This window comes from Cucurbita maxima, unplaced genomic scaffold (genome assembly GCF_002738345.1).
Source record: "Cucurbita maxima cultivar Rimu unplaced genomic scaffold, Cmax_1.0 Cma_Scf00084, whole genome shotgun sequence".
Classification (NCBI taxonomy): Eukaryota; Viridiplantae; Streptophyta; class Magnoliopsida; order Cucurbitales; family Cucurbitaceae; genus Cucurbita; species Cucurbita maxima.
The window spans coordinates 275,988-296,010 of NW_019272100.1; the positions used below are offsets into that span (position 1 = coordinate 275,988).

Genomic DNA, 20,023 nt, shown 5'->3' on the forward strand with positions numbered 1-20,023 from the left:
GGGGTTTAGTGTCCTTGTTGGCAAACCGCTTCTTGTCTACCCCCTTCAAGGCTAAATCTTCTCATTGGCACATCGCTATGATACCATCTGTAACGACCCAAGTCCACCACTAGCAGATATTATTCTCTTTGGGATTTTTTTTCCGAGTTTTCCCTCAAGGTTTTTCAAAACGCATCTACTAGAGAGAGATTTTCAGACCCTTATAAAGAATGCTTCGTTCTCTTCTCCAACTCAAGTAGGATCTCACAAAAATGGACCGAAATGATGAAAACAACGGGTAAATAATTTACCCAATAAAGTATGTTAAAATTGTGCCTACAACATTATATTTTTTTTAACTCATTCAAAGAAAACTTTATCATGTTTCTAAAATGGGCATATAATATTTGTTTCAACTAGTGAAATCTAGACTTGATTCTTTCAATGGGTGTAAAAGTTTTAAACAATAGATACCTAGCTAGCTAGGCTTTTATGAGGGCCATCAATTTTTGTTTGATTAAAAAAGTGCAGTCAACAAAGTTATCTTATGTAAAATTGTCAATATTTTCATGATTGGTGCATCTGATATACCAATTATGTGGAAGATTGATATCATTTGATAACCTACAATAATTTATAGCCTATTAAAATGTTCATTATCATATGAAAAGTTTCCTAATTAAGACCCATTTTATGAAAATATTACCTAGTTGATCGGGTGGAATCGATGAAAGTTGTAATTTTTGGTAAGTCACTCCAGAGTTACACTCTTATGCACTACCGACCAAGTTATATTCATTAATATTATAACTTTCCAAAGTCGATTTTACTTATAGTTTTTCAGATGTATGTTTTATTCAAAACAACAAAAAGGATTGAAAAGTATAGTGCTTCATCTTCGGTTCATAGAACCTCTTGTTAGAGGAACACGACTCTCCACAATGGTATGATATTGTCCACTTTGAGCATAAACTCTCATGGCTTTGCTTTGGGCTTCCCAAAAGGCCTCAAACCAATGGAGTTAGTATTCCTCACTTATAAACCCATGATCATTCCCTAAATTAGCCGATGTGGGACTTTCATCATCCAACACCTCTCACCTCAAATAGTTCTTTCTGCTTCACTTATATCGATTTTTTTTCGATGGCCACATCCAACAAAGTCGACCTCCGTGGCTTTAGAGCAACCCCAATTGGGCTTTGGTTGACCCCTTGTGAGGTAGTCTCCCAAATGGGCTACCTACTAGGCTTTCACAATCAAATTTGCTTGGGCTACCCTCCATTATCGACTTGGATTTCTAGTTAAGCCCACTTGGCTAAATCCATCTACAATAGCTACCCCTCTCTTGAGATAGGCCTCATCTAGCCCTTGGCTTGAACCTAGGTAGAATGGTTGGGTGTACATGGTCTGAGTAGCTCGATTCAGAGATTTTTTTATCCCAACTCAAAAGTTCTGGTTGGGTTACCCTCTATTTTTTTTGTTGGGTTTTTGAGTTGTCAAATTTTTTTTTAGTTTTATTTATCCACAATTTATAACTATTCGGATACAATCTTAGATAAAATATATTAAAAGTTCACAAGCAAATATGAAGAGATCTATATAAAAGACAACAAGCAAAAATGGTAACATATTAACATCGTTAACATTGTCATAAAACTAAAGACAGCTAAATACCGAGTTTAAGATTGTCATAAAATAGACAACAAGCGAAAATGGTAACATATTAACATTGTTAATATTGTCATAAAACTAAAGACAGCTAAATATCGAGTTTAAGATTGCCATAAAATAGACAACAAGCGAAAATGGTAACATATTAACATAGTTAACATTGTCATAAAACTAAAGACAGCTAAATACCGAGTTTAAGATTGTCATAAAATAGATAACAAGCGAAAATGGTAACATATTAACATAGTTAACATTGTCATAAAACTAAAGACAGCTAAATACCGAATTTAAGATTGTCATAAAATTAAAGACAGAGCTAAATACCGAGTTTAAGATTGTCATAAAATTAAAGACAGCTAAATACCAATATTTGTCAGCTAAATACCAATAAATACCAATATTTGTTAGCTAAATTTCAATATTTCTTGAGAATTGGTTAAAGTAAAAAAAAAATATAAAGATAGATCACCAAATTAAATAAATAATAAAAATAATTAGTTTAAAGAGGTGAGATATAACAAAAATGAAAATACTATAAAATATTTTAATTGCAATATGGTGTGACCTTGATAAAGTGAGAGAGCCTTGGAAGCCAATCTACCACTCTAGCAAACCTATTAATACAACAAAATTCTTAATATAATATATATATTGTTATTTGGCTCGAGTCAACTTGAGGATTTTATCCACGAACCCGAAACCGAATCGATTTAGTTCGGCTTCAGAAAAATGAATTCAACCCTACCCGAAATGCTAATCCATCCCAACCCAACACTTATAGTTTGAGTTGGGTTGGCCCAGATTGTCGAGTTATTATCGAATTGAATGTACACCCTCTACCTAGGATACACCTCAAACATATTGAGTAAAAGACTAGACAATGGTCCTTGGGCTGGCCCCTTAAAGGGTCAACCTTGATAGCCTTAGGCTTACTCATGGGTCAACTCAAGTGTGCCATGGCTGACCCCTTGAGATGTCAGCCTTCATATCCTTGGCCCTCCATGGGGTTAACCCAAGTGGGCTTTGGCTGACCCCTTGGCTCACCTCGTGGTCTGTATTATAGCCCTAGGTCGACCATGTTCGTCCTTGTCCATCCTCTTGAGGGGCCGAACCCTCAACGAGTCAGCCTTTGTCGTTTGATTTGTCTCGCATGCCCTCCATTCTAGACTTGGATTTCTATGTGAGTCCCCCTAGCTCAACATGCCTAATAAATTTCAAATGTTTAAATTGGGTTCGTTAAAGTTTTCTACTAGATCAAACTCAAACGTAAAAAGGTCGATTTGAAACTAATTAAATAATAAACTTTATGGCTCCTGCTCCCTCCGCTTTTCGAGGGACTTGAGTCACAGACTGCTACTCACTGACGTAGAAGTAAGAAATATTAGTAAAATTTAAAGCATTTAAACATGCACTTTGAAACTTGATTAAAACAGTAATGAAAATTTTGACTTTAAAAAGATCAAACTATTTAAAATACATAAAATACAAAACTTAAAGGTAAAGTACGAAGGACTTCAGACTTAAGTGTGATGGGGCTCTCTATAACCAACAACCTACGTGTATATAAAATATATTCAGTAAGCAGCTTGTTGATAGTTCATATTTCGTTATTAAGTCTTATTGATCTTGTTCATACATTTGGTATCTTATTCTCTTTTGGGGATTCGTTTTCTCGTATAGACATCTTCCTAGGCTACACCCTAGGTTCTCTCATCTACTTTCTCTTAGTTCTTGGTCTTATCTAGACCTCTAGCCCTCAAAATATTCTTAAATTCTCTAGGTCTCCTGGTTAGCCGTTTCTGCTAGCATCATCATCATCTTCATATCTCAGAATATTCAAGGTGCAACCTATAAACCGCATATGGTTCAGACATGTTAAATATTCATTTAAAATAATTTTAAATGATTCCATGAGCTTAAAAAAATGAAAACCTTATAAGCAACACGAAGAAAACAGTAAAGCGAAAAAATAAATAGTGTAGCATTTGAAACAAAAAGAAAAAAAAAATCAATGCCCTATTTAACCTAAGGCTATAGAAAGACAAAATATTTCATTGTCTCGATCACAATGTCACCGTCATCCGTACAAGTATGTCTTACCTTTACCTAAAATGTATCAATAGCACATTGACTTAGGTTTGGGAAATGGAAACACTTGAAACATGGAGGTACCTATCATTTAAAAATATCATAACATGGTCTTAGGCACCTTTCCAATCTAAGCAAGGTTGGATGTGAAGGTGTTGATATAACACATGCCGAAGCAATTTAGATCTTAGGCACTTTTATAACATCAATTATAGTAAATAACTAGCATGTTTATAAGTATTAAAACTTAATGAGTTTGAATACTAACCTTTTGTAGTTCAAATTCCTTTTTCCTCACGAACCGATTTCGAACCACCACTAGTGTCTTCTCCACTATCCTCCGACCTTAGAATGGGATTGTGGAATCCAGTGAGTGACTAAACTTGGGAGGGATTTTGTATATATAAAGAGAGTGTTTGTGAGAGGTTTTTCTCAAGGTTTTTCACCCACAAGAACAACTTTCATGTATTATGATCACTCTATTTATAGAGTTATGTTTGCATGTTCATGCAAATTTGAGATCACCAAATTTTGACACTCAAAATTTCACTCAAATGTTTGCGATTATGTGGAAAGCATACATACTTGAGCTAATCAAATTTTGACACTCAAATTTGTTGGATTTATTTGGCAAGCATGCAAGTTTGGTTAAACCAAATTTTGACACCTCAAAATTCCACTAACATGGATCTTTCCATTAAATGAAGTTAACATTTTAACTTTCTTCATTTTGATTCAACAATCAATTTGAATTATTAATTTCAAATTTAAAGTAATATTAAATGATTAATTAAACTATTTAATTAATATTTAATATTAATTCAAATGACAATCCCAATTAATTCGACACATATTTGATTAAGATATTAAATCTTATTTAAATATCTCAGATTCTCTCTTTTTGTTTAATTCGTAAATAAAACAAAAATGCGGTTAAATATATCGTATATATGTAGCGCATTCTCCCTAATTTGAATTCGAACACTTCGAACTCACTTGTCACACTGTTCTATGGTTTAGTTCGATATGAGCTGGCAGAGGAACCTAATGGATCTATAGATCATGGGCTCCAACGATCAAAGATTAACCGGTTAAACTCATTAACTTTGTTAACCAACATTCATTAACTACTAGGACATTCCACTATAGCCTAGTAGTTGCACTCCCTTCACTATAGATATATTTTTGTCCATTTGATATAACCATGATTAGTAAGTCGATCCTTCACAGGTTGTTCGTAACTAAAGCTTGGTCAATTTACCGTTTTACCCCTAAAGTTACTTCTTGTTTCTTATGTCTCACTAATCCTCTAATGAACAATTGGTTTGTGGTCCAATCAGTAAACCGGATCCCTCTCAGGCCAATGAGAGGGTGGTGCCCCTTATTCAAGACTTGGAGTCAGTACTTAAGGGAACTACCTCTCTTCTATCCCTAAAAGTGGGTATGAGTGAATTCCATCTTGCACCCCACGTCCCCAGCAATTTACCCAGTCTTACCCCTAAAATGGGAGGCCTATTGAGTCGGTGAACTTGAGCCACTCTCACCCATGCAAATCTAAGGATAATTCCGAATAAACAGGAGTTCATGGTTAGCTCAGGATTAAGATCGAGTTACCTCAGTCATCGAATAAAAAGAAAATCAGTCTCAACAGTAAACGACATTATAAAGTGAGAGTGATTTTCTTCATTGTCCGATCTTATGCAATACTCATTGCATAGGACGCTCCCACTCTGTACAATTTTAGTGATCACATTGTTTATATCATATACAAAAGTGGGCTGCATTCATAATGTCCCCAGAATAAGATACTTAGCCTTATCCTTATACTATAGATCATTTTGACTATATACTTGAACTTGATCAACTCTTATGTCTCTACATATAGTTCAAATAATCATACTATAGCTAGAGTGTTCTTAGTTTATTGGATTTAGATTAATGATCGTAAAGTTCACTTTATTCAATAACAATCTTTACTGAATAAACAACAATAATAACTTTATTGAAAATAGAATATGTTTTTGTTTATAAACTATGAGTTTTAGGACATAAAACCCAACAGGATGTATACTATTTCTCTTCACATGGCCCTTGCGTACAAGCATGGGCCCACCAATTGGGCTCACTTACACACCCACTAGGCCTGACTCGTCAAGCTAGCACTTGTTAATGGGATGTGTTCAACACCATGGAGGTAAAGGACCCGCATGACACCATGACAAACATAAATGTCACAAATCATCCGTCGTAATATACTCATCTGTACTCATCATAACGGAAAAGTATCTCAATGCACATGACACATAAGTATGCATGAGGTCCCCATAACTTTTAATCATGGTATAAGGTATGATGCAAGACAACCCTCCATTTATCTATAACATATTAAATCTGTGAATTATGCATACATAATTCTTGTATATTCTGTAACATATAGAAGGTGAATTTTTTTATAGCATGGCATGATAACGTCATGCTATAAAGAGTCAATTAATGAATTAGCTACTGAACCCGGAACCCTTCCTTTAGAGAAAGAATCATCATTAGATATTCTATTCCTTTACAGGGGAGGAAATGAATGAAAGAAAGAGAAGCTCCGGAACTCAATCACCTTGACAAGGGAAAGCATATTCAATCCTTCTTTCACTCTTTTTCGTGTAAGGACCATTAATGATTTTCTTGATGCTCCAGATAACTGTCAAGTTTCATTTTATAGCATGGCATGATAATGTCATAACATATATTTTATACATAGCGTAACTAATCATGGCATCACAGAACTTATCGTGACATAATATAGCATAACATAACATAACATAGCGTAACATATCATTCATACATATGATACGTGCAAGGACCACATGGCACGCGGGTAGTGAAAGTGTGTCTAATCAATTTGGTACTTAACGAAGACTAATGTTATTGTCCTCAAATTAATGATTGACAATCTACTAATTAATTTCATTCAAATACTATAACTATCTCACGGTCTCATCTTATAATACTTCAGGTGCTAATGAAATTATTTTAGTGAAATTTAACTGTCCCAATTCTCGGGCAATCGCACCAAAAATTCGAGTTCCTTTTGGATTTCTGAGAATCGGTCTGAAATAGAATCAAATTAGCAAGATATAATGGCTACTTCACTTGAGAGATGACATGAAAATCGCAAGTCAAGTATACAATGTTTGAACTTTCATGAGGTTAGTAAGTTTTCCATTCGGTAAGTCCATAACACTATTTGTCATATTCATACTAACACCTAAGTGTTATATTCACATACGTTGTAGGAAAATTTTGGTTCGACACAACCTACCTTCAATATTTAGAGCAACATATAAGGAATTGTTGTACCATGTCATTCACTTACTAGTGTATGTTGGTACATCTTTTTTTTAATCTTTATGGTCATATGTTGCATCATTTAACCATGTTTCAAGACCCTCGACTAAAAACCAAACTTTCCTTAGCCTATCACAATACAAATCTCGTAAAGTTAAAACAAGTTATGAATTCATTAATACATCTAGTAGCAGCATACAAATATACCATACATAACATTGACAACGACCTACAACATTAACATAATCGTTTATTATCTTTTGTAAGGCATACCTAACGGCGACGATACTCTATTGTGGGACCCTAGAAACATTCTCAACGTACAGGTAGGCTAATCTATGAAATAACTTAAAACTTTGATATCAATTATAACGACATTATTTTTATAATTAAAATAAAATTGCTACTACAGACATGACTTAATTAGGTAACATGGAAATTTTTTTTAAAACATTTCAAAACAATGTCGTGGACTTATATTTCCATAATAAAATCGTTCAAACAAATACAACGGAAAACAAAGAACGTGAAATAAAGGATATAATAAAATAAAGTCCTCATCTAACCTAAATGCTACAAATAACATGAACGTGTCTACCCTAGCTTTACTACGTTGGCTGTAGAAGAGTCTCGTCTTCGAAAATTATAATAAAAAATTTGTGAGAAGTAAAATTTAAGTGGACACACAAAAGGACAAAGATATCAAAGTCTATAAAAAGAAATAAAAGAGAGAGAATAAACATGTTTGATGTATTTTCTAAGAACAGGATTTTAAAGTAGTGGAGAATGCTCCGTGACAAATGATTTTGTCGGTTGAAATCTAGGATTTTGGACAGAATCTTGCTATTAACGTAAGCTCAAATATTTCAAATTAAATAAAATTAAAAAAATATGAAAAACATGATAAGATGGTTTGTGGAAATAATAAAATTATAAATTTTGTCTCAGTGTGTCACGTCATCTTCTAGGTGAAGGCAAAGTGCACATGTATAGAGACGATACATCACGATATGGTAGATTCATATTTAAATTTCAATTATTTAGAATAGATTGTTTAAAGATTTTTTTTTATTTTAATTAATAATTTATCCGCATATAAATAAATTTAATAAAATTATATAAAAATTTAATTATAAATAATAAAATTAAAGAATTTATTTAAAAATGAAATACTTATATATATAAATTATTAGTTACATAGTAAAAAAGATTATCAATGAATTTATATAACATATATAAAATAATTATTATAATATAACATTTAATTAATAATAGTTATTAATATTAATTATAAATTTAATTTGAAATAATTAATTATATTTTAAATTTATTATATATTATCAACGAATGAGCAAGTAAAATTAAATAATTAATTGATTATAACTAATCCATATGTATTTAGAAATCAACTTTTTACTAAATTATGTTAACTAGTCCTAGTTAATTATGAGGTAATTAATTAATAATTGTCAACTAATTAATTAATTAATAATTTTAGTAGGTAAGTAACTTCATTTTTTTTTAATGTATTAATTTAGTTTTTCAAATGAAAATGAGTTATAAACAAAATATTGAAAATATAGTTTAGAGGAGTTTGAAATGGTTAAAAGTCATATTCAAAATTATTTTGAAATAGGTTTTCATGGCTTAAAATATGTGAGATCCCACCTCCGTTAGAGAGGAGAACAAAACAGCTTTTTATAAAAGGTGTGGAAACTTCTTACTAGCAGACGTGTTTTAAAAACTTTTAGGGGAAGCCCGAAAGGGAGAGCCCAAAGAAGACAATACCTGTTAGTAGTGGGCCTGAGCCGTTACAAATGGTAACAAAACCAAACTCGGGTGATGTGCCAACGAGGAGGCCTTCCCTGAAAGGGGGTAGACACAAGGCGGTCTGCTAGTAAGGACCTTAGGTCCCGAAGGGGGTGAATTGATGGAAAGGGGGATAAACACAAGGTGGTGTGTCAGTTCTGCAAAGGGGGATAGACACTTGGTGGTGTGTCAGTAAAGACCCTGGGCCCCGAAGGAAGTGGATTGATGGGAAGAAGGTAGACACTAGGCGTTGTACTAGTAAGGACCTTGGGCCCCGAACCGGGTGATTGATGGGAAAAGAGGAAAACAAATATGAATATTTGGTGATTTGAATCCAATCTTTTCAACCTTTTTCATTATTCTACGTCGAAATTCGTAAAATTTGTTATGTAAATTTGATATAGTAATGATATATATTTTTTATTCTCTATTTTACCCTTTTTGTTAAGAAAGATGGTCAAAACTTCACGAGATTGAATCTCATTGAAACGTTCACTAGTGCAACGACCCTATTTTTTCACTAAAAAAAATAAGGTCATCATTACAGCCAAGATTAACAATGTCTACCATATCTTCTTCCTCCTCCCCGATCACCATCTCCAACACGATCTCATCTACCATAGCGTCGAGCTTTTCCCCAATCTCTCTCCACCATGTTGTCACAATCGTCTCACCAAGAATTATTTCATCACATAGCGTGTCCAGCTCCTCCCCTACCTACGGAGTATGAAGCTTATAGGCTATTTCGATGGCACTATTGCTACACCTATCAAGTTGGTCTCTTCCTCAACCGCTGTGGGTGCTGACCTAGTCTCTAATCCAGCCTATGATGGTGGTATGATTAGGATCAACAAGTCATTAACGGCCTTCTCTCTTCCATGTCTAAGAAGATTCTTTGCGATGTGGTTGCTGCTACTACATCCAAGGGGGTGGGGGATACCTTGCAGTAGATGTTTTTGTCATCAACTCGTGTTCGCACTGTTCAAATCCGTGTTGAGCTCTCCACGTTCAAGAAAGGCGATCTGTCTGCTATAGATTATATTTGCAAGATCAAAGGGTTGGCCATCGAGCTGGTCGCCATCGACTCTACCTTGCGGCATGATGACATGATCGCGTATCTCCTTGCCGGTCTTGGCCCTGACCATGATCCCTTGTCACCTTGATGACTACCAAGAGTGAAGCCCTCACGGTTGATGATGTGTTTGCACATCTAATGACGTTTGAAGCTCGCTAACTACATCACCAAGCTGATTTTCAATTAAATTCTGAATCTTCGGCCAATTATGTTGATCGTGGTGGTTAGCAAAAGAGTCGTGGGCGTGGGGATTGTGGTCATGGCCATTCTTGAGGCGACGCACCCTCTCGTCCTGCTAGTGATCGTCGTGACCCTTATGCTCGTCCTTCTTGCCAGATCTGCGGCAAAGTGGGGCATACTATAGTATAGGATGGATGAGTTCTATCAAGATGAACCTCTTTCTGTAGCACTAGCAGCTACTTCCTCCTACAAGATTGATCCAATTTGGTATAGGAATACAAGCACCACTGATCATATCACCAGTGACCTAGATCATCTTACTGTGCGTGAATGCTATCATGGAGGTGAACAACTTCAAGTCAGCAATGGAGCAGGTTTGCGGATTTTGCATACTAGTCATTCTTCAATTAATACTATTGCTCGACCTCTTGCATTGCGTAATATTTTGCATGTGCATTAAATTTCCAAAAATCTTCTTTCTGTTCATAAAATTTTCTATGATAATGACGTATTCTTTGATTACCATCCTTGACATTTTTCTATTAAGGATCGATGGTCGAGGAAAAGTCTTCTAGACGGGAGGTGTGAGTCTTCTCTATCCTATCAAACCATCTTATGTCGATGACATGCACATCTTGGACATCCTTCATCTCATGTAGTGAAGTCAATTTTGCATCTCAATAATATTTCATGTGCTAGTGAGTCACCTTTGCCAGTTTGTAATGCGTGTTAGTTAGAAAAAAGTCATCAATTACTAGTTCTTTTCATCGATCTTCGCCACCTTTATAACTGATTTTTCGGATGTTTGGGGTCTTGCACCTGGATCAATTTGATGCATGATCATACAGAAACAACTCGTATACTTTTGTAGTTCCAAGCTCATGTTGAGCACCTTCTGGATACTAAAATCAAGTGTGTCCAGTCTGATTGAGGTGGATAATATAAGAAAATTCATAACAAATTATTTTGTTCCATTGGAATTTGTCATCGTGTTTCTTGCCCTCACATGCATAATAATAAAAAAAAAGGTCGGCTGAATGCAAGCACCATCATATTGTTGAAACTAGCCTAGCCCTTCTAGCTCTTACTGATGTACCGATTAAATTTTGGGATGATGCGTTTCTTACAGCCACATATCTCATCAATCGTCTCCTACTCGTGTCATCGATAGCAAATTCCCCTTAGAACGTTTTTTTCATACCCCACCAAATTACTCCTTATTAAAAGTTTTTTTTAGTGTGCTTGTTGACCTCATCTTCGCCCTAATAAGAAACAAAAGCTTTCTTTTCGGTCAAAGGAAAGTGTCTTTCTTGGCTACCTTGACACCGATTTTGGTCGTGTTTATATTTCTAGAGATGTCATATTTGATGAGAATGTTTTTCCGTTCAAAAGAGCCTCACTTAGTTCTTCCCCAACCTTGCAGACGAAGCACAATGCCCTTGATTTGCGCACCTTGCATTTGGGTAGCAAAAGTACTAATTTGGAACATGATCATATGCATATATTTGTGCCTACTAACTCTTTAGATGCAAAAAATCTGGTGCCAACACCAACTACGGGATTGCCGCCACAATCCTCCGCGTCGTTATCGTACGAATCGGTGGTTGTTCTGCTAATGATTGGGGCCTCGGATCCTCCACCAGCAGATGATATTCCCGCATCACCTGGGCCCCACCTAGATTCTTTAGGGCTTTGTTCTTGGGGACTGGTCTTCTGGCTCGCCTTGGAGTGTGCGACGCCCGGTCAGGCCCTCCATAACTTATTTTTTGCAGCAAAGTTTCACAAATAGATTCGAGGACGAATCCTCTTAAAGAAGTGGAGAATGATATGAACCAAGAGACATCAATCATACAATATGCTTCCATGAAGATGCGAAGAAAATATTGTTGAAATTATCAAAAAATATTTCAATTTATGCCACATTGAAGAAGAATGAAGTTTCATGTTATAAATTTTGGGTGGATTACAATTTAGAGTAATTTAAAGTTATTGTATTCCATTAATGTATGAATGTTACAACTCTTGGAATGTCTTTAATAGTTTCATTTTGAGGTTGTATAAATCTATGTATGTTGTATTTGTAAGTAGACTTGGAAAATATGGTAAAAGAAGCATTTGTGCTTTTCTTTAGCCAATGGCTAAGTTTCTTTGCAATTCTATGTAGTTTATGTTGCATGTAGAATCATTCAAGCTCGACATGATCAATTTTGCTTGTGGAGTGATTCGAATCTCAAACAATTGTTCTTGCGTTGAGATATTTGATCAACAAGAATCATTCAAGCTAGACATGATCGATCTTGCGTGTGGAGTGATTCGAATCTCAAACAATGTTCTTGCGTTGAGATATTCGATCAACAAGGTAATCCGAATCTTACTCCTCTTGTAGTGATTTCTTATCTTATCACTTTCTCCTTCACTTTATCTCAACATCATCCGATGACGATCTAAACTTTGGACTAGATGTTGACGGGCCTGCTAGAAATAATCCTATTCTAAAATGAATATGAAAATTACAACTATTTATGAACTATCCCACTGACAGACCTTCTCTCGGTTTTCAAACCTGGCCCGAGACTCAACGGATAAACTACTAAAACCAACATTGGCATACTCTTGCATCAGCTAGGAAGAGAATGTCCCAAACTGGCCAATTTGACCACAAACATGCATATTTACTGCATCGTACAAAATGATGCACTCCTCATGGTAAGGCTCCCAAGCCTACCATGGTTGAAATTTATTAGACATGTGAGGTGGACTCACATAGAAATCCAAGTCGAGAATGGAGGGCATGCTAGACAAATCAAACAACAAAGGCTGACTCGTTGAGGGTTCGGCCCAAGCATTTAAGGTCGACCCCTCAAGAGGATGGACAAGGACGAACATGGTCGACCTAAGGCTATAATACTGCCCACGAGGTGAGCCAAGGGGTCAGCCAAAGCCCACTTGGGCTAACCCTATCGAGGGCCAAGGATATGGAGGCTGACATCTCAAGGGGTCAGCCATGGCACACTTGAGTTGACCCATTAGTAAGCTTAAGGCTATCAAGGTTGAACCTTTAAGGGGCCCGTCAAAGGTCTAATGGTCTAGTCTTTACTCAATATGTTTGAAATGTATTTTGGGAACTAGGGGTGTAAATTCAACTTGACAACTCGACAACCTGGACCAATCTAACCCAAACTATAAGAGTTAGGTTGGGCTGGATTAGCTTTTCGAGTTGGTTTGGGTTCATTTTTCTAAACCCGAACTGACTCGGTTCGGTTTCGGGTTCATAAGACAAAACCCTCGGATTGACCCGAGCCAAATAAAAGTATATAAAATATACTAAGAAGTTTAAATTAATGATAGGTTTGCGAGAGTGGTACTTTATTCTAATTTAAAACACTCCCACTGAGTTTAATGCTTTATATTATTATTTATTTATTTCTTTTATATTATTTTATTATTTTTTTATTTAAATTAATATTAATAAATAAATAAATATATATATAAAGATGAGCATAAAACGTTAGTAGCGACTCATAGTATATAGAAATTTAGGCGTGAAGGTAGAATTTTATGTGATAAAGGGCATAAAAGTAATTAAATTTCACATAACTTTTAAAGCTTAGCATTATTTAAGATTTGTTTATGAATAATAAGTATTTTTATAATCACATGTAAACGGACAATTAAACAATGATTATTAACCAATATAACTATTTGAAAAGCGATTAATTTTGTTAGCCAAACACACTAGATTTATTCATTATTACATACAAAGTTAATCAAAACATAATCTTAACTTTTGTTTCTTTCTTACTATTCTTTTATCTTTTGCTTTCTTTTCATAATTCATAGAAGGTGAATATGTTAAACTCGTAACCCTAATATATCTTGATATCTTACGCCAATATTTATTATGATTACGTCATTTACCTCTCTTCGTTAATCCTTGACCAAACTTACGTTCTCAAAAGTGCTATAAAGTCGAGGTCTTATTTGTAATGATCCATGTCCACCGCCAGCCGATATTGTCCTCTTTAGACTTTTCTTTTTGGGCTTCCTCTCAAGGCTTTAAAAATGCGTATGTTACGGGAAGATTTCCACACCCTTATAAATGGTGGTTTATTAACCAATTTGGGACATTGCAATCCACCCCCTTCGAGGTCCAGCGTCCTTGCTGGCACTCGTTCCTTTCTCCAATCGATGTGGGACCACCACCAAGTCCACCCCCTTTGGCGCCTAGCATCCTTACTGGCGCACCGCCTCGTGTCTACCCCCCTTCGGGGAACAACGAGAAGACTGGCACATCGTCTAGTGTCTAGCTCTGATACCATTTATAACAGCCTAGGCCCACCACTAGCAGATATTGTTTCTTTAGACTTCCCCTCAAAGCTTTAAAACAAGTATACTAAGGAAAAGTTTCCACACCTTTATAAATGGTGTTTTGTTCTCCTCCTTAATTGAAACATAAATCTCAATCAAATCTATCTCACCTACGAATTAATCAAAACAATATTTTTAATATATTAATTTAGTTTTCAAATTAAAATGAGTTATAAACAAAATATTGAAAACATATTTGAGAGTAACTGGAATGGTTAAAAATCATATTCAAAATTATTTGAAATAGGTTTTCATTGGTTAAAAAATGTGAGATCCCACATCGGTTGGGGAGGAGAACAAAACACCTTTTATAAAGGGTGTGTAAACTTCTCCGTAGCAGACGAGTTTTAAAAACTTTGAGAGAAAGCTCAAAAAGAAAAACCCAAAGCAGACAATATCTGTTAGCGGTGAGTCTAGGCCGTTACAAATGATATCAAAGCCAGACACTGGGTGATGTGTCAACAAGGAGGCACTTTCTCAAAGGGGGTAGACACGAGGCGGTGGGCCGTTACAAATAATATCAGAGCCAGACATTAGGTAATGTGTCAACAAAGAGGCCCTTTCTTAAAGGGGGTAGACACGAGGCGGTGGGCCGTTACAAATGGTATCAGAGCCAGACACTGGGTGATGTGCCAACAAGACAGCCCTTTTCCGACAGGGGTAGACACGAGGCGGTGTGCCAGTAAGAACCCTGGCCCTAAAGGGGGTAGATTTGATGGAAAGGGGGGTAAACACAAGACGGTGTGCCAGTTTTTGAAAGGGGGTAGACACGACGGTATGCCAGTTCCCCGAAGAGATAGACACGAGGTGGTGTGCTAGTAAGGATTCTAAGTCCCGAACGGGATGGATTGATGGGAAGTGTGAAGTGGGCAACGTCAGGTATGTAAAGAAGAGTAGTGGAAAAAAAGGAAAACAAATATGGATATTTGGTGATGGCTTTGGTTGGTGTTTTGCCAAACAATACTCTCACTTTCTCATCATTAACATTTCGATATTAAAATACAAAATCAAATCTTTTCAGCCTTTCCTTGATTGAAAATCTCAACCTTTTTCATTATTCTACATCGAAATTCGTAAAATCTGTTATGTAAATTTGATATAGTAATGATATGTATTTTTTATTCTCTATTTTATCCTTTTTGTTAAGAGAGATGGTCAAAACTTCATGAATTTGAATTTCATTGAGACGTTCATTAGTGTAACGACCCTATTTTTCCATTAAAAATATAAGGTTGTCATTACATGTATATCCCGACTACTAAGTAGGAAAAATCGTTTAAAACAATGTACTATAAATTGGAGTTCATAAATGCATTTGAAGCTAAAAAAAAATGTACAAAAAAAAAAAGTACAACCTCTCTGGTCAAGTTTAAAAGCAAAACAAATGTTAATAAAATAGTAAACATGATTTAAGTATTTGAAAATAGTTAAGAAGTAGCTCTGTTGTTGGTTCAAAAAATGCAATCATATGCGATAATAATGAGACTTTATCTTTTTGTGAATGTTTCTTAAGTTTTACTTTCTCATCCAATTATGGTGGGATGTGTAGTATTTCTATATATACGATTCGCTCATGCCCACATTAACCCACTAAGTGAGCTCGCATATCCCCTACGCCTAATTATAAGCTAGCACATGCTCATACGGCTTGAAATCAATGGAAGGAGGAGTGTGTATCGTGTTAAGCGTAGAAGGTTATATCTAGACATAGTAGGAGAATCTTCTATTCTTGGAGTTGCATCTCCTGATTTCCTGGTTTGTTACCGTGGATCAAAGCTCATGCATGTAATCTTCATTGTACACATCTCCTACATATATGTGAGGTCGTGACCCATAGAGGACACAGTGCCATTCAACCTAACATGGTATCAGAGCCAAGGTTTATTCATTAATAATGTCTACCATATCTTCTTCCTCCTCCCCAACCACCATCTCCAACCCGATCTCATCTACCATAGCATTGACCTTTGCCCGAATCTCTCTCCACCATGCTGTCACAATCCGTCTCACTAAGAACAATTTCATCATATGGCGCGTCCAGCTCCTCCCCTACCTACAGAGTATGAAGCTTATGGGCTACCTCGATGGCACTATTGTCGCACCTGCCAAGCTGGTCTCTTCCTCAACCACTGTTGGTGCTGACCTTGTCTCTAATCCGGCCTATGATCAGTGGTATGCTCAGGATCAACAAGTCCTTAGTGGCCTTCTCTCCTCCATGTCTGAGGAGATTCTTCACGATGTGGTTGTCATTACTACGTCCAAGGGGGCTGGGGATACTTTGCAGCGGATGTTTTCGTCGTCAACTCGTGCTCGCACTGTTCAGATCCATGTTGAGCTCACCACGTCCAAGAAATGTAATTTGTCAACTATAGATTATTTTTGCAAGATCAAAGGGCTGGCCACCGAGATGGCCATCACCGGCTCTATCTTGCAGGATGATGACATGATCGCGTATCTCCTCACTGGTTTTGGCCCTAACTATGATCCCTTCATCACCTTGATGACTACCAAGAGTGAAGCCCTCACGCTTGATGCTGTGTTTGCACATCTAATGGCATTTGAAGCTCGCCAACTACAACACCAGGCTGAACTTCAGTTAAATCCTGGATCTTTGGCCAATTATGTTGGTCCTGGTGGTTAGCAGAAGAGTCGTGGGCATGGGGATTGTGGTCATGGCCGTTCTTGAAGCGGTGCACCCTCTCGTCCTGCTGGTGATCGTCGTGACCCTTTTGCTCATCCCTCCTGCCAAATCTATGGCTACTTCCTCTTACAAGATTGACCCAAATTGATACAGCGATACAAGCGCCACTGATCATATCACCAGTGACCTTGATCGTCTTGTTGTGCATGAACGAGCTCATGGAGGTGAACAAGTTCAAGTATGCAATGGAGCAGGTTTGCAGATTTTGCATACTATTCATTCTTCAATTAATACTGTTGCTCGTCCTCTTGCATTGCGTAATATTTTGCATGTGCATTAAATTTTCAAACATCTTCTTTCTGTTCATGAATTTTTTCGTGATAACGACGTATTCTTTGAATACCATCCTTGGCATTTTTCTATTAAGGATCGACGATCAAGGAAAAGTCTTCTAGACGGGAGGTGTGAGTCTGGTCTCTATCCTATCAAACCATCTGATGTCGATGACATGTACGTCTTGGACATCCTTCATCTCAAGTAGTGAAGTCAATTTTGCATCTCAATAATATTTCATGTGCTAATGAGTCACCTTTGCCAGTTTGTAATGCGTGTCAGTTAGATAAAAGTCATCAATTACTAGTTCTTTTCATCGGTCTTCGTCAGCTTTGGAACTGATTTTTCAGATGTTTGGGGTCCTGCACCTCCATTTGTTCGTGGATTAATTTGATGCATGATCGTACATAAGCTTCTCGTATACTTTTGTAGTTCCAAGCTCATGTTGAGTACCTTCTAGATACTAAAATCAAGTACGTTCAGTCTGACTGAGGTGGATAATATAAGAAAATTCATAACAAATTATTTCATTCCCTTGGAATTTGTCATCGTGTTTCTTGCCCTCACATGCATAATGATAAAAAAAAAAAAGGGAGGCTGAATGCAAGCTCTATCATGTTGTTGAAACTGACCTAGCCCTTCTAGCTCTTACTGATGTACCTACTAAATTTTGGGATGATGCGTTTCTTACAGCCACATATCTCATAAATCGTCTCCTACTCGTGTCATCGATAACAAATGCCCCTTAGAGCGTTTTTTTTCATACCCCACCAAATTACTCCTTATTAAAAGTTTTTTTTAGTGTGCTTGTTGACCTCATCTTCTCCCTGATAAGAAACAAAAGCTCTCTTTTCGGTCAAAGGAAAGTGTCTTTCTTGGCTACCTTGACACCGATTTTGGTTGTGTCTATATTTCTAGAGACGTTATATTTGATGAGAATGTTTTCCGTTCAAGCGAGCCTCACTCCGAAGCACAATGCCCTTGATTTGCGCACCTTGCATTTGGGTAACAAATATACTAATTTGGAACATGATCATATGCATATATTTATGCCTACTAACTCTTTAGATGCAGAAAGTCTGGTGCCCACATCAGCTACGGGATTGCCACCGCAATCCTCCGCGTCGCTACCGAACGAATCGGCGGTTGTTCTGCCAATGATTGGGGCCTCAGATCCTCCGCCAGTCAATGATATTCCCGCATCACCTAGGCCCCACCCAGATCCTCTAGGGCTTTGTTCCTGGGGACAGGTTTCCTGACTCACCTCAAAGTGCACAACGCCCAGTCAGGCCCTCGACCACTGGTCAACCGACTGTTATAGCACTGACTGCTCCCCTCACAACGGCTAGTACGACTGTCCCCTAAGCTGTGTATCCTGCACCTACTTCTCATTCGAATGGTACTCGATTGAAGAATAATATCAAGCAATCCAAGGTGCATATAGATGAAACAGTAACATATTCTGTGGTTCGGTCTTCTCTCTCTGAATCTAGTTCACATATTACTGCTATGGAGCATCCCCTCTAGCGTCAGACAATGAATGATGAATTTCAGGCACTTCCTAAAAATAAGACATGGCACTTAGTTCCTCCTTGTGCTAGTGTTAACGTTATTGATTGCAAATGAGTTTTCAAACTCAAGCAAAAGCCAGATGGCTCTATTGATCACTACAAAGTATGTCTGGTTGCTAAAGGATTTAAACAGCATGCTAAAGGATTTAAACAGCAGTATGACATTAATTATGAATATATCTTCAATCTAGTTGTAAATCCCACTACCATTCGAATCTTATTAACTTTTGTTGTCTCTCGTGGTTGGGCTATTCGACAGATGATATTCAGAATGCTTTTCTTCATGGCCTTCTATTCTCGTGGTTGGGCTATTTGGCAGATTGATATTCAGAATGCTTTTCTTCATGACCTTCTTAATGAAGATGTTTACATGTAGTATCCCCCTAGATTTGTGAATTCTCAACATCCTAGTTATCTTTGCAAGCTGGATAAGTCGTTTCATGGCCTCAAACAAGCTCTGTGTGCCTGGTTTTCTCACCTTAGCTCCAAACTATTACAACTGAATTTTACACCTCCAAAGGTTGATGTCTCTCTTTTCATTTTTAAAGAGACAGACATTCGGATGTATATCCTCATCTATATTGATGACATTATTATCATCAGCTCATCTTCTATGCCTACTATGAAACTTCTTACACAGCGTTGGGAAGATTTTGTCGTCAAAGATCTTGGCACTTTGAGTTATTTCCTTGGGATTGAGGTTCGTCATACTTCCAATGAACTTCTTCTAACACAACATAAATACGTTCAAGATTTATTTCTCAGAATTAATATGCTCACCTCCAAAGGTGTGCCCACGCCTATGCTTCCTAGTGAAAAGTTGTTATTGGATGGTGGTGAAAATCTCTCATCTAAGGATACTACTCACTATCGGAGTGTCGTTGTTGCTCTCCAATATTTTTCTCTTACACGTCCTGATATCTCCTTCATTGTCAACAGAGTGTGCTAGTTCATGTCTTCCTCGAC

The 20,023-nt window shown here is 36.8% G+C and overlaps 1 non-coding gene across 1 annotated transcript; it reads left to right on the forward strand.

The window, feature by feature from the left end:
- The first annotated feature begins 16,937 nt into the window (after positions 1 to 16,937).
- Positions 16,938 to 17,076, forward strand: LOC111472699. Its single transcript, XR_002715476.1, has one exon. It is a non-coding gene; the product is annotated as a small nucleolar RNA Z247 (small nucleolar RNA).
- The last annotated feature ends 2,947 nt before the right edge of the window (positions 17,077 to 20,023 follow it).